Source organism: Lissotriton vulgaris, chromosome 3_1 (assembly GCF_964263255.1).
Source record: "Lissotriton vulgaris chromosome 3_1, aLisVul1.2, whole genome shotgun sequence".
Taxonomy (NCBI): Eukaryota; Metazoa; Chordata; class Amphibia; order Caudata; family Salamandridae; genus Lissotriton; species Lissotriton vulgaris.
The window spans coordinates 1,948,311,759-1,948,328,024 of NC_141689.1; the positions used below are offsets into that span (position 1 = coordinate 1,948,311,759).

Here is a 16,266-nt window from a genome sequence, read left to right on the forward strand (position 1 = left end):
AAGTTCATATTGAAGAGCATAATGAATGTCTCAGTACTGGCATACCATCAGTGAAGGGCACTGAACCCTATGAAGGTCCCAGACCAGAAATATCAATGCATGGTCCACGTGCAACTATGTTGTAGGTCGGAACCCATCTCTCTATTGTATCATTCAAGTATATAAACAAACAATATGTATCTGTTATATACCAACTGAAAGAAATCTTTTTATTGTTTTTTAATCAGTATGTCAATGAATTTTTTCGTGACACTTTTATACAACTTATTAAATTGAAATGTCTGTGCTAATTTAGTGCCTCATTACTTATTATTGATTTGTTGCTTGAACTTTTGCCAGTGTATATGTGTTGCCTAGGTGTTTTATTTTTCATAAAGTAGGTCTAAATAGATGCATCTTATGAGAACATAGGTGAATCTTTCTCAAACATCAAGGGTTGGAGATTCTCTAAATGTCCTTGTTTAGTGGCAGAAGGTAGAAGTGAGGCTCAAAGACCCCGGAGGTGGCCAGGATGACAGTTTGCAAACTTCAAAGCACCAGGCCTTCTTTCCACCTTCCAAATTGGGTTCTAAGGGGCATATTATCAAGAAACAGGGTTAAAATTATCGCCGCATTAGCGGCAGGAAACTGCCGCTAAAGCGGCCATAATGGGCTTTATAATATGTCCTTATGAATTCCCATAGAAGCCCATGTTCTGGCGTGAACATGGGTTTCTATTGGAATTCTCAAAGGCATATTAACAAGCCCATTATCGCCGCTTTAGCTGGAGTTTCCTACTGCATGCCGCTGTCACCTGGTTTAGAGGTGCATAGGGAAAGAGAGTCCCTGCAGCAGAGGCAGGGTGGAGGCAGAGCCACCACCAGTTTGGCTGGCAACGTCTCCACCCAGCCTAGCCTCTAAATCGGACTGTGGAAGCAGGGGGAAGCTGGTGTCTTATCCTGCTATTTTCAACGTGAAGGCAGAATGTGAGTGAATGTCAATCCTTGAACGAGTCCCCTAAAACACTGAATCTGTTAAATTATCTTTTTTAGTGAGTGCTGCACTGGGAAGGGGTACATGTGTGAATTATTATTGGGATTTTATATTTTCTACTGCACTTCAGAAAAACTGAAATTCCTTTTAAGGCGAGCGGTGCTTTCACACTGACGTCTGCTTATCCAGATGGCACATTGCTCTACTAGCTGGTAACAGCAAGACTAAAAGTGGCTAAATATTATGCTTTCAGAGTGTAATTTCAACATGTGGTGTCAGCATTTAGTGCCAGAATGCTACTGTTGCTTAAAAGTGGTAAAACATGATTTTTGATACATTTCACTTAAATGTATCCATCTTTATCCTGCATTAAACAGAAATGAATTAAATATATATAATGATGCTACCAATATTGGGCCTCATTTATGAAAAGTGACGCATCGCTGCGTGAAAACAGCGATGCGTCACTTTTCACTGCGCCCCCCTTGCGACACCAATGATGCATCATATTTACAGTATGACGCATTATGGCGTAAGAAGTTACAGACACATCAGTATTTCTGACGTATCTGTATGGCGCAAAAGTGACGTATTGCTGGAGTGTGTCACAAAAGTGACGCAACTCCAGCAATGTGTCCTTTCACATGGGGCAAGCCCCATGTGAAAGGGCCTTCGTCAGTCTTATGCCTGCTGTGAGGCAGGCGTAAGAAATTGACACATTTGTGTCCTAGAAGTGGCGCAGTGAAATCTTATAGATTTCACTGCGCCACTTCCATGACCATTTCTTATGTCAAAGCCACCCCCTTGCATACATTATACCTGGCACAGGTATAATGTGGCGCAGGGGTTTACAAAGTGACGCAAATACCTAGATCCGTCACTTTGTAAATATGGCGCAACAAGGCTCATTTGTTACGCCACTGGTGCGTCACAAAAAATGACGCACCGGTAACGTAAAAAGTGACGAACAGCCTCATAAATGAGGCCCATTGTGTTTTGCTACCCAGATGAAAGATCCGCTTACAACATTATAAAACCAAAATAAACCACATTTGTTGACAAACAATAGTGTTAATCAAAGTGGATATGTATTTACATTACTCAACCCAATAAAAAGGGGACCATTGCACTCCCTAACTATTGCACGCTTTCAAATTTCAAAGAGGTTTTATATTCATTATTATGCAATTTATCAGTGAAGAGAAACGTACTTAAGCTGAAGGTTAAACGTCTGAAGTACAATTCGAGTAAGCTTAGTGTTAAATGAGGTGTAACCTTCAATTCTCATAAAATATGCAAGCGAGGTACATACAAATTAAAACCCGTCTGTCCGTCAGAGCCGTTCTCCTCCGTCAGTGTATTAATAGGCCGTTCATAACCAACCCGTGTATACAAATTGATGTGACTGCTCCCTGTGTCTTGTATGCTAACAGCAAAGCTTCAGCATGATTGATACACCAGAACCACTTTTAAACGATGAAGGTAAACTGTATGAACACATTGGAAGATAGAATCTAATATGCCACCACTTGGACAATCTGCTATAATCATTACTCACATCTGTTCTCGCGCTCCATTGAAAAGCCACAGACATGAAGCAGAAGGCTGGGCAATGTTTATTTTCAATTTTAGTAGAAAATGTATTCGAAGCTCTAAGAGTCCAGCATTTCCAATGGTGGACATCGTGAAATTAGAATTAAACGAAACTAAGCTTTATTTCCACATATCAAGACATTTTTAACACATAGGTAGATTACTTTCCCTCTACATGAACCATGCTAAGCTGAAGGATATATGCATAATATAACTCTTTAAGTTTACCTTTTGCACAGCAGGTCAAATCAGTGTCGATTTTTGTATACATTTTCTCTAAGTTAACATATTTTGGAGTTTGTTCTATGCAAATTGAAATGCACACACTAGAAATGCACACAAAATGTGGGGCATATCCTGATGCAATGGAAAATGGTTGCCTGAGCAAGAGCTCCATCTCATCGGCACTTGACTCCAGGTTGCCCTAGGCTAGGGAGAAGCGAGCCACTGGAGGCCTTCATTGCGGCCGTATCCTGACCTCTCAATGTGGCAATGCCACAGTTAACAATCCGGTGAGATCACACTGGCCACCGATGCATCCTCAGATGAGTCTATGACTCCCTTCCTGCACAGATGAGTCCCTTCCTGCACAGAAATGAAGTGAGTGACTTTTATTATCTATGGGGCATACCTGATCAGCCTTAAGAGTTCCCATGGCCTAATTTTATGGTGTCTCAAACTTTGGTTCTGCCCCTGATGACTCCCTGACAATCAGGGCGATCAGTACCGCACACAAACACATCAAAAGGGCTACGACTTTCCGTTTCATTAGAGAGCTGTAAATATGGCGCGTACACCCGCACCGGGTATCTCAGGCACATGGGAACCTCTGCGCTCATAAATGTATGTAGGGCATAGCTTGGGCAGAGTGTAGTGTCATAAGGCACTCTCACTACCCCCTTGCATTCACGTCCAACAAGCCATGTGTGGCATCTCTTTTTTAAATGAAGTACCTGTGAAGCATCTGTAAAGGCATTTGTGGCTCAATATTTTGTGACTTTTGCAACTACAACCAGGCACTGGGCCTTTTTCTCTCTAGGGGTAGTGACGAGCCTTGAGTTCTCCACCACTAATCTGTGAAAGCAAGTCATACATCCGCCATGATTTTGATTTGGTTATTTAAAGAGCGCAACTATCACTCTAATAGGAGCATCCCGGTGCTATGTGGGAGAGAGAGAAGGAGGACAGGCACCTCAATTATATGAGAGCTGAGCAAAGTACATCTGAGAATCCGAAGATCCAAGTCTTCAAGGCCTTTCTGAATTGGGTTTCTGCTTAAGTGTGTGTTGGCATGAGGTTCCAGGCTCTGGTTCCTAGAGCTGCTAAAGATTTACCTCCTTTGGTTTTTCACCTAAGGCAGGGAGTTTAAGAAAATTTGCTGATGAGGATCGGAGTATCCTATTGCAGGCTGCATGTTCTGGTGCAGACCAAACTGAAGAGTTGTCATGGCACGCATCCCTGTGTGCCATGCCCATCAACACTGCCTGTGGCATGGGTAAGTCACACCTCTAGCAGGCCTTACAGCCCTAGGACAGGGTACACCATACAACAGATGATGGCTTAGCTGCAAAGGCAATATGCCCCTACAGTGTCTGTGCCATTCACAAACATTGTAAGTGCAGTTAAGGCATTTTGAGTACATGTGCCTGGAGTTTGTCATTATGACCTCCACAGCTCCATGATGGCTTTACAGAACACTGGGAAGTTCAGTACCAAACCTCTCAGCAAAGCAAACCGACACTGATGCCAGTGCTGGATTTATTAAAAAATGCACTCAGAGGGCATCTTAGAGATTCTCCCTAAAAACAACAAACTTCTAGTGTATTGGCTGACTGGACCCCGCCAGCCGTCCCCCACAAGACTGCTTTCTGACCTCATAAGGTGAGACAAAAGGGGGTGGTGATGGACGGAGCATCTGAATCAATCAAACACTAACACCCAGTCAAAAGATCTGGGTTTAATCCATCACCGTTCTATAGCCCACTCTGCCACCCTAGTTCAGACATGGCTATATGCAAATCAGTCTGACCCTGTGCCTCATGGGAACAGTCCAGCCTGAACTGACAAGCCATGTCTTTTGACTGGGTGTGAGTGTTTGATTGATTCAGATGCTCAGTCCATCACCACCCCCTTATGTACCGCTCATAAGGTGAGAGCCATTGTGATCTCGGTGGTCAGAATAAAGCCTGCTCTGGGTGGAGGTGCTTCACACCTCCCCGTGGCAGTAACAGCAGCATTTTGTGGTGGGCCTCAAAGGCTATCACTTTGTGATGTGCTGATTTGGGCAGCTACTGGAGATGCCCACCCCTGTCCAAGCCCCACTTTTGGTGTCAGGACAGGTGGAAAAATTAGTAAGCAGAGCAGACGTGTCACCGCAGCAGGGCAAACCCCTGGGGTCACTAGAGCTGAGGTGAACCCCTCTCTTTGAAATCTTGAATTGGAGAATTAGGCCCAATAGGAACAGTGATGTGCCCCTCTCCCCAAAGGGAGGGGGCCGCCAAAGGGTGTAGTCACGCTAGGGGACAAAAGTCATTGGATACTGCTCCCCAACCACTGTAACACCCTAAAATTTTTATATTTAAGGGCTCCCCTGAACCTTGTTCCTCAGATTTGGTGACCTACGAAGAAGAAGGACTGGAGAGAAGTGCAACAGTGGAGAAGAAGACGACAACTGACTTGGCCCCAGGTCTACCAGCCTGCCTCCTCCTCCAGCTACCCTGCTCCCAGACGTCAGCGTGGACCACAGCCAGCAATCTCAAGAACCCTGGAGGAACTTAGCTGTCTTCCACAAAGACTCCTGTCTCCCATGGACACAAGATTTGTACAGCCAAGAAACCAACTCAAAGACCCTAGATCCAGTTGAATCCACGACACTTGCACCACTCTGCACCCAACTCCCACAGCCTGAGTCCAGGTGGCCCATCAAGCCAGTGAAGTCTCCTCAGTGAACCTAACCTGGGATCCAGCATTGGACAACCTCTCCGACCTCCCCCCAATGCATGCAACCTCACCTAGAAGGGTCCCCCTGATCACAACCAGATCTGGTGAGAAAACCAGATCTGGTGAGAAAACCCGATGCCAAAAGACACCCCTGCACCTACAGCCCCCTGGCCTTGGTGTGCCCAGCTGACAGTGTCCCAGTATCCCACTACTATCCAACTTACTTCTCCAGTCATCCTTCAGCCAACCGACGAAACCGAGCCTGCAGCCTTTTTCGCCAACCGGAGGATCTCCATTGATTTCAATAGGGCCCCGACGCCGTCTTTGCACTCTGCAGCTGGCCACCATTACGACGCTGGTGGTGCGGTCTTGGTGCTCTTTGGTGGCCCTGTCAGTGCTGAACTCAACCCCTAGGGCCAGTGTCCTTGAACCTCAGTTACCTAACTGTAACCAATGCCTCTTCAAGGTGCCCCTTAGCCTCCGTAGGATAACATCGGGCCCAGTGACCTCTGCACCTGTCTACTCCGGTGCCGCTAATGGTGCAATACCCACCTTGGGCAGTCCCTGGCCCAGTGTTGACCCAAACCCCCGGAGACTGAACTTTAGAACAGCTTACTAACCTAAGTTCCTCATCTATCTTTTTTCCCATAGGATTGCATTGGCCTCTCACTGTATTGTACTAAGTGTGACCCTGCATATAAAGTATCTCTTTCTGTATTGAAAAGCATTTCAAGAACATGCAAACTATAGTTTGATTCCATACAAATCATAATGCTAGTAATTGAAAGTATTGCATAAAAGTCTACTTACCTGTAATTGAGTTCAACTTGGTTCCTAGAAATAAAAGTAGCAAAGTAATATTTTTCTCCAGACATTTGCCTGGAGTCAGTCTGAGTGTATGTGTATGTTCTGCCTTGTATGAGTATGTACACCAAATTCATTCACTCTACCCTCTGATGAGCCTAACTTCTCAGTCCAGCTACCACTAAATTGAGAGTAAGGTATTATCTACTTTAACCTCTGCTATACCTTTGTGGACTCACTGGTCTCTGTGTATACTATACCTCTTTTTGGTATAGCATATACAGAGCCAGCTTCCTACAGCCTCTGGTAGAGTCTGACCTCATACTGCTTGCTGATGGGTCTTGACGGAGAGATGATTGAGGAACCTTATGAGTTTCATACCCAGTCTATACAGTCACAGGGGTAGTGGAAGCCTCCTGGCTTCTAGGGGTGTTACCTACACAAGTGGCTTAATTGATCACACTTCCTAGAGATTTGCTGTGTTTCTGGACAACTAGAAGTAATGATTATCACCAATAGTCAATATGACTTAGGCGTCATCATCAGGATCCCCTATTTGTAATGGAGCGCTACATGAGATTGTTGGAGGAATTGCAATGCCTGCAAAAATTAAAACGAGGCTGCTCAATATCATGCTCATGGGGCCTGAGCATTTAATGGTGACTATGTACATGAATCTGAAGATAGGACCAATTGCAAAATTTTGTTTGTTGACAACAGCTTATTTTTGGGACGAAGTGAAAAGGTTGTAGGAGGAAGTGCCATAGGCAGAACAGCAGAGTTGGGTCAGAGCTTGTTGTGTTAAAAGAGAAGATGACATTTGGGTTTCAGCAGATGGAAGATCTGTATTGCCAGATAGCTTACAGTCCCCAATAGCTAGACATTTTCACGGTCCTGCACCTGTTGGGAGAGATGCCATGGTCAGATTGTTTTGATAAAACTGGTTTATCCCCCGATTCAGGTTGATGGCTGAAGACGTTTGTCATAGATATGTTGTGTGTCAGCATATGAATGTAAGGAGAAGAGCTACAGTGACACTAAGCCATATAGGACGATCAGGAGGGCCATTCAACAGGGGACAGCTGGACTTTATCAAGATGCCTGTGTGCGATGGGCTGAGACATGTCCTGGTTATTGTATGTCTCTTCGCACATTTGCTTGAAGCTTACCCGGCCAGGAGAAATGACAGCCGCACAGTAGCTTAGTTGTAATTTTGGGAACCTATATCCATGTTCAGTTTCCCAACTTCACTGGAGTCTGATCAAGGAATTCATTTCAATAATGAGATCCTGAAAATGTTGTATGCAGCATTACAAGTGGAGCAAAAACTACACTGTAGTTATCAGCCTGAGTCTTCAGGCACAGGCGAGCAGGTGAACAGACCGTTGAAATCCAGGTTAGCCAAAGTGTGTGTGTCAATGTCTCTGAAATTGCCTGATGCTTAGTCCCTTGTATTAATGAGTCTTCACTGCATTCCTGGTCAGAGGACAGGACTGTACCTACATGAAATAATCATGGGTCGAGCAATGAGACTACCAACAGTGCCTGCAGATGCGCTGGTGAACATTACAGATCACATGATTCTTGATTACTGCAAGGGACTAGCTGATGTGGTGCATTATGTGTTTTACCAGGTCAGAGCTTCAACTGCCCCACCACATTAGGAGCAGTGCAATGACCTCAGTCCCAGCGATTGGGTCTTGGTAAAGTAACACTTTTGAAAAATGTGTCTGGAACCGCGATGGCGAGGTCTCCCCAACTAGATGTATGCTGTCCACACTCACAGAGTGGAGTGCCTCCTTGATGATGTGAGAGTAAGTCTTCCAGAAGTTCTGATCACAACTGAAAGGCAGCAGGAAGAGTTTGAACAAGTTACGGAGAATCAGTGAGAACCTGAAACTGTACATTCTCGGCTTGATCGGGATCTTAATGTGTGATCATCTGAGGTGAGACACAAGCGGATCGGCCTGTGGCACTGACTAAGCCAGATTTAGATCCTAGCGAAGGCCCTAATGCTGTAGTGAGCCAAGTGGGAGCGGATGACAGTTGCCCGAGAAGGCAGGGGAGAGACAACTAAGTCTGCCTGAGGAGCGTGTGCCCCACACTATCCCAGAGGACACTTACGATTCTGATCTGAGTGTCAGTGAAGATGAACAATCTTTTTTCATGGTACTTATGTTTGATCTGCACAGTGCCTGTTTTTATTTGCTCCCTTTGGGCATGATGGAACTGTATGTGTTTAGCAGATCTTGAAACCTGGCACATATAAACATTTATGACAATATATAGATAGCTCAGCGAGCTACACCACTATCAATATTACAAGTTCTAACCCTCACCGCTGATCACACAATGTAAGAAATTGTGTTGTTTTTTGCCTAGGGTGTGAACCCTGGTCAAGCAGAAACTACAATTCTTGTCAGGGTGTTGCACAAGCCAACCTTAAATGAACTTGTGTTTAACCCACTAGTAGCTTTGCATAGACAGTCAGGCCTAACTTAGAGGCAATGTGTAAAGGATTTGTACAAGATCAAAATGACAAAAAATCCAACTAGTAGAACCGGAGATATTGAATTTGAAAGTTTTTTTCTGAAATAGCATCAAAAAGCAAACACAAAGCACTATCTGTGGATATCTGGTTGCGCTGATCCAGGACAAAGTCACAAGTTCAGGTTAACCACAAAGGAGCATGGGCTGCCTACAGGGACCAAGTTAGGCCTGCTAAACAAAGAGCCTTAAATTCTATTTTACAGAGCATTGCAATGATCTGTGTTGAAGATATGTTTTGCAGTCCAAGTAATGCATCACTTATAAGATGCTGTGAATCTGTGATTCGAAGGCCCACGTCGTCATCAAAGATCCCATTGACAAGGCTTGCGATGCAAAGTCCAGTGTCAAGGATGCAACACGGAGTCAGGCGATGCGTCTGTTCTGAAGAGATGCAAGGCTTCCATACAGAGGCAGATGTCATCTTTGAGGCTGCTATTGACAAGGGATGCGAGGGCTTGCACCAAAGGTGCATCACGCAGTGGCAGTTCTGAAGGTATTGTGGGTTGTGGAGCTGATGCAGGTCTTTGCACATGGTCCAATCTATGCAGCAGCAGAGATGCATCAGTTCTGCTCAGGTTTGAACTGCACACCCGAGGTAATCTGTCGGTTCTGTTGGTTCCACAGAGGCTGGCAGAGTACCTTAGGCTCACTTCCAAATATCTAGGTCTGGGGTGGCACCACTTGGCAGGCTAGACTCACAGATGACAGAGTCCAGTTGCTGAGACATGGTGATTGGAAGCCTGTTATGTCCCTAAGGCTTCAGATCAGGAGGTCAGACAACTAGCCCTTGGACCTGCATCTTGTGAACTTGGTTTCCAGGTTCTTGAGATGCAGGCCCAGTCCTTCTAAACCAGGTAAGAAGGCAGCAGGTCAGAGCAGCTGTTACTTCAGAGATGCAGTTCAGCAGAGTGGCAGTCCTTGTAGCAGCACAGCAGTCCTTCCTCCGGGCAGAGTATTGACAGACCCAGAAGCAAATTGAGTTGGTGGTGTTGGAGGTCCAGTATTTACATCCAGTTGTGCTTTTGAAGTGGGGAGAAGCTTCTTAAGGCATGCCTTTTTAGTGCACAGGTGCCCTGCCTTTATGGCTCTGGATCCAGACTAAGTGCAGGGGGAAGCAGCCCTGTGTGGGAACGTGTGGTGACAGGACAGAGCCTGCTAGTCTTTCCTCATGCCACAACTGACAAAGCTTGATGCTGGACACATTGACCAGCACAGAGGCATAGCAATATTCCCTCAGAGACCAGCTCATGGCATCATGATTGTTCTACTCTGGAGCCCACAAATTCCAGGAATTACCAAACAAGTATAATTCACTGTTTCAGTGAGGCAGTCTTTAGCCTGTCATTTTTAAACATGGTGCCCTCTATTCCAAGCGAAACAATGCAATTTCTTGAATAGAATGCACTGTTTAGGATAAAACAAGCAAATGCAAGCCCTCTATTTATAACAGAATATATGAATTAATTTACAGAGACCCACATTTGTATTGGGGATTTCCTGTTTGTGGAGTTGTATAAAAACGACTGGAATAGAAGCTGGAGTCTCCAAATGAAAGTGTTGCTGATTTCATGCAGTATGTTGTATGCCCGATATTTAGCACTGGCCCTAGTTAGAGACCTAGTATCTCCCCAAAACGTTCTACTACATGTCACAATATCACAGATGGCAACCCTCTAAAAGGGGAAAGACCCTCCCAAAGACAGGATAGGGGACACATCTTGAGGTCTGTGGGGCGGGGAATACGATCTGGCATGAGAGCAACCTTTAAGCCCAACTTAATATTCAAGATGAACACCTGCATACCGTCACAGTAGTTTTTATACCCAGACTAAAACTTCAAAGGCACATGTGAACAAAGGGCAGAACAGGTGAGCAAACCTATGAGGCCTTACCTTGTTTGACAACAAATCTTTATGAAAGGACAGTGAGTCTAAGTTATGTGCAATGGGGATGTCTCGAAGAAAGACTGGAGGCTGAGCCAAATAGGATTTCCTACTGGCTAGTTTTACAATGAGATGTGAGGAATTTCTTTTTTTAAGGGTTAGCTAAATTTGGTTTCAGTGGATGAAAGAGTGAGTCAGGCTTGCAAGGACATCTGCCTCACACTTTGAAAAATTTACCATTTTGGATTTTCCATCTTCTGAAAGATTGATTGCCAGGCAGCATTGCAATAAAGAAGGAATCACCTTGCAATTTAGTAAAATTAGGAGCATGGGGAATGTATTTCTAACAGTGCTCCAGGATTGTACAACCACATCTCCTTAGATAAGTTACGGAAATTATAAAAAATTGCCAACTTCTTGGCAATTGTTATGAACATTATCCAAGTACCTGCAGGGACTGGAATGAAGAAAAAGGGGCTCCAACCCATTGCGTGTGCTTCTTCTATAAGGAATTGATCCATAACTGAGGAAGCCAGTTTTCCTATTTTCTGTCCAGTGATGGTAAGTTGTGTGCCTGTTGTAGACATCCTGCTTTAACAGCAGGAAGCTGGGCTTCTGAAAATCGTTAGCCTGAAAATTATCCTGCAGATTTAGGAGAGTTCTTAATTTGTAGAAAAATAAGAACAGATGCCCAAATATTGTGTGGGAGTATACAGTCATTGCTGGCAAATGTCAGGGTTGCAAAATATCAAGCCTGTCAGCAAAGTATGCCTCAGACAGTGAGAACCTTCCCCTTTGACAGGAGTTGGGCAGTAACCCTCCTTGACAGCATGGTGGAGGTTACCACAGTGCGACAGACACTCCACCAGCGCCTGGAGGAGAAAGAACTGACACTTTTATTACTGTAGAAACAGCTGATACTCGTGTTGCTCCTCCTCATAGGCTTTATGAAGTAAGCCTCCAAACTGAAAATTATAATAAACGCCCAGTTAAAGCTGTCTTTAGGGAAAATCTGACATCTGTTTATGATATTTTATTGGCGGAGGTTGATTGGCCTCTCCATTTTATCCTTGCTTCCTCAAGAGGGGAGGATGTTATTCTGCCCAGTTTTTCACAATATGTACCTGATAAGAATAAACTTGCTTATGCTTCGGAGTGGGCATTATCCCTGGCTCCAGCGTCATATCGCAATCAGGCAGATGGGGACAAGGATTCCCCAGTTCAAGTGATTCCTTTGCGTTCTGCACCACAGCCCTAACCCCAGTATCCAATTAAATGTGGCGCTAAAACTTCTGTAAGTGACATCTTGACTCAAATGGAATATCCAGGTGTGATAGAACCCTGTGTTTAGTCGATGAATAATCTTCTTTTTCCGATATTAAAACCGGTTGGTTCACATTGCATAGATTTAGACTACATATATTTGAACAGTTATGTTTGTACCTTTGTGGTTCAGAACACACATAGCTTTGCGTTAGTGCACAACATGTTCATATTGTAAAAACTCCTGTGTTTGCAAAGAAGGGTCAAAGATAAAGTTGACCAATTTGATGATACTGCAATATGATTGCAAGAATGTGATGGCGGCCGGCCCTGTGGGTTGTAGGCCTACAGCAGTGTAAACTTTAAGGTGCAATAAAGGTTTTTGAAAAAAAAAAAAAAAAGATGAAGTTGACATTAGGCAATGTCAAAGAACTTGCCCATTGTATCCAACGGGGATGCAATGTTTTAGAATTCGTTACACTACCCTTCGTAACTGCTTCCCAAGCAGGCATTGGTGAAACCATGAAAATGTGTTTACCTTGAGCCAGAGAGCATTCTTTCAGATTCACCATCTGAACTGCTGTCAAAATCTTTGTAAATGTATGTTCATTACTGGTGCGATCTTTCAGACCCTGTGTTCTATTTTTATAAATTGAAGATGCCAACCCACACCAAATGTATGCTGACCTCATCCTTCATGACTGATTTGTAACTAAAGGTTATGATTACTGGAGGGACACAGTTGATTTAAAATCTATTTGGGGTACCAAAGATTGGCAAGTGCAGGGCACTGAATCATTGCATCATGCATGCTTGATGCAATCTCAGCTCATATTTTTTAATCAGATAGTACAGCAATATACCTATTTTGGTATAGCCACAGTTAAACAGTTCATGCACCCTCAATTCTGTTATTGGCTGCTTATGACACATGGCATACATAGACCAACTACATGATTGAGGATTTAAATGTCATGTTTCAGAATGTTACACTAAACTCCTCCAATATTGACCCTTTGGGTTGGTTTTTGTGTCAACGAGCTCTAATGCATGTCAATTAAGCTTTTTGAATACCAAAAAAGGGTTTACAGAGAGTAGGCCTGATATTCATTTTCCACATTCTCATACAGTTACAACATATTCTGTTGGTAAATTCTGTCAGCAATGGTTGGAACATTCTGCGCAGCCATCTTCAAAACAACAATTCTTCCCTTTTATCAGGTGACATTGATTTTGCTGATTTTCTTTTGGGTCCAAAGTTCCTTCGTGCTAAACGATTTTGTTTACACAGCATATAATGAATTTTGGAAGCTATCGCAAGTGGAAGCTGTGGTGCTCCTACGTCAAATTGACCAAGATCATTTAGAAAAAGTTCTTGCAGCGTTCAATAACAGCATAAATACACTGTCTTCTCGTATATATACTTTGGATAATATTGTATAATCGGTGATTGACATTGTTCAAAATGAAGTGTCTGTTCTCAGTTATGCAATTTGTTTGGACCTTGCAAACACTCAAAAGTGGAAAGTACTATGGGATTACCTGAATGCTTCTACCATTTAATTTGATGGATAAACAGAAATTGATGTCAAAGAAAGACGTAACATATACGATGTTACACATTGAAAAACTAGAGCAGTTCCCATTATCTGTTGCAGAAACTGATTCAGCTGTGTGTTTAATACATGGGGTTATTTCATTGCCTATTTCACTCTTCCAGTTTACGGGATGCCTGAAACACTATCCAGCTGGTAGATATGAACCCCTTGGGAGTAGGTATATTCATGAATTATGGTCCTTGCCTTTCACATTTCACAGGGGAGGATTATGATTCTACAGTAGGACACTCCCTGGTCTGTAAACTAGTGAAACTTCATGGTGCCTGCAATGTTTTGGCCCATAATCTGGCTTGTTTTTTTAAAAAGAACCCAGTCCCAGCAATTTTTTCCGCACTGATTTTGATTTCTTACAACAGTTATCCTTTTGTAAATAACTACAACTGTTGCACCTTATGAGCAGACATCCAATATATAGTAACAGTTTCACAACGTGTTACACGTTGCAACAATGCTCTCTTTCCACCCGCAGGGAATTGTAGATAGTTTGCTGAGGCCTTCCATTCCAACTTTGAAAACAGATTTCAATAAGCTAAGCAGACTCAAAGTGCTTTTGTTTCAACAAGAAGTGGCTCTCACATCAGCGCATGAGACCTTGAAATTGCAGGTGGCTAGAACTGCGAGTGAGATTCAGTCACTGCTAAACATGAATCTCCCCCTACATTTTGGAGAGTTAATTCACCAAATATTTAATGCTTCTGGTACACAGGGAGTAGCCCACCTTTTTTAAACTTGTGGGATCCAGCCTTGTCACCTCCTTTTAGACTATTTTTGGAGTAATACCAGCTTTTATTCCTTCCATTTTATCCAGCACTTTCAGAGGGTTTCCCCTACTGCTCCCTTTAATTTGCGGCATACTTGAACTTCTAGTGCTGCTCCGCAATGGCTGCTCGACCTGTGGAGCTGCCAAGCCGGGTCTAGTTGCAGCTGTGCTGTGATCAGACGCAGCAGCTTTTTTGTTTGATGCCATTAGAAGCTCTTAACATTGACTATTGCCTGACATTCCATTATGCCTACATCACCTGCGTGCAACCTGTGTTTTACTGCCTCCGAAGCCCTTTTCAATAAGCCCTAGATGTCTGCCTCTCCAATTAGTCACATGCTGCACTGGATTATGAACTGTTGATGTGTCAGTTGATGGCCCATGACCAGGGCTGCTCCGTGGGTAAGCGCCTGGTGTGCAATCCTATACTTGGACCAATGGCAGACTTGAGTACCTGTGTTCATGCACAGCGCCTCTTGAATTGGAGTTTCATCAAAGTTAATGCAGGCTGCCCAGATATGCTCCTAATGGCCTCTGGATATGATGAGCATGTGTGCTCATTCGATTTGCTTATTTGGATAGCATACCTTTTTACTTTTGAAGGTTCAGACAACCTGCTGGAGCTTAAGGCATTCCAATTTTCCCGCAAACTTTATGGCTCTGATGAATCCATGTGAATGGATATAGTTTTAGGCACCCCTTTGGCTTTTTTCTTTGTTTGTCCTAAAGAATCTAATTGGAATTTAAAAGTCTCTTTGGCCTATAATCGCAATGCTTTGCTTTGCTTCTGCTTAACTCTGTCTTTTGTTTTACCCTGTACTAATGACCTGACCAAGGGAAGGGGGTTACATGACCCATGGGGACATTATCGTCTTCTCTAAGTTAGTATTAGCATGCACTTTACTACACAACTTTGTTTTGCATTGCTATGGCTGTTTTTATATGAGGACTCATGGCTGTGATCACAGTCTGCAGGTTCCTAGGATTTTGACTGAACATTGTGAGCAAGGTTGAACAACAATGCCCCTTGTTATTTTGTTCTGGCCAGGCCTCAGCACTTAGACAAAGCATACCGATGCAGCTGTTGTTTGGGACCATGTACTTTGGTCTTATTGGAATACACAAATAGGTAGCACACACTTGGAGAGGGACTTTTCCAGGAAGAAGAGCGAGACAGCTCCTATGATGTAGATCTCCTCTCTGTAGGCTAAGGTATGGGGTCTGCAGACTACACCCAGAGATCTTCTAATATATAATAATATTGTTTTTATGCAAAAGGAGGGAGGTTAGCTATACTGTCTTTTTACAATAACATCTCTTTTCATGATTTATGGACTAACAGCTATGCAGACTGTACTTGTATTATACATTTTTCTGCTTGTTTTGGCATGTACACTGCATCTTAGAACAAATTAGTTAAAATAAATATGTTAAACTTGTTTGTGTCTCTGTCAGATCTTATTGTGGACAAGTACAAGGGTGCGAGCGTAAGGGTGTATCTTGCTACCATGATTCCTGAGAGATCTGATGGTGTTATGTTCTGGAGTGTCCAATCATTTGATTCTCTCTGAGTGAGTAGGAGAGCAAGGAGACACTATAGCTAGTCAGTCCTGGGCTTATGGGTAGTAAGGTGGTAGGATGACTCGGTCCCTATACACTAAGATCCCATAAAGCTATGCATAGTTCTGTTGTTGGGCAGAATCCATGCAACTCTCTGATGAATTGCAGTTTATTGCTGTGATTGTAATGATGCTGTGTACTGCAGCTTGACTCTACATTAAGAGCATTATATCACCAAAGACCTGTGTTGGAAAGTTTAACTCTCTGTAGACACATGTAGAAGTAGCGTAGTTTATTAGGTGACGAGTAGCATCAGAAACAT

General features: G+C 43.5%; 1 protein-coding gene across 1 annotated transcript in view; it reads left to right on the top strand.

The window, feature by feature from the left end:
* Positions 1–16,266, top strand: part of GALNTL6 (polypeptide N-acetylgalactosaminyltransferase like 6) — a 2,516,565-nt gene that overhangs the window by 816,025 nt on the left and 1,684,274 nt on the right. The gene's annotated exons all lie outside the window — the stretch shown is intronic.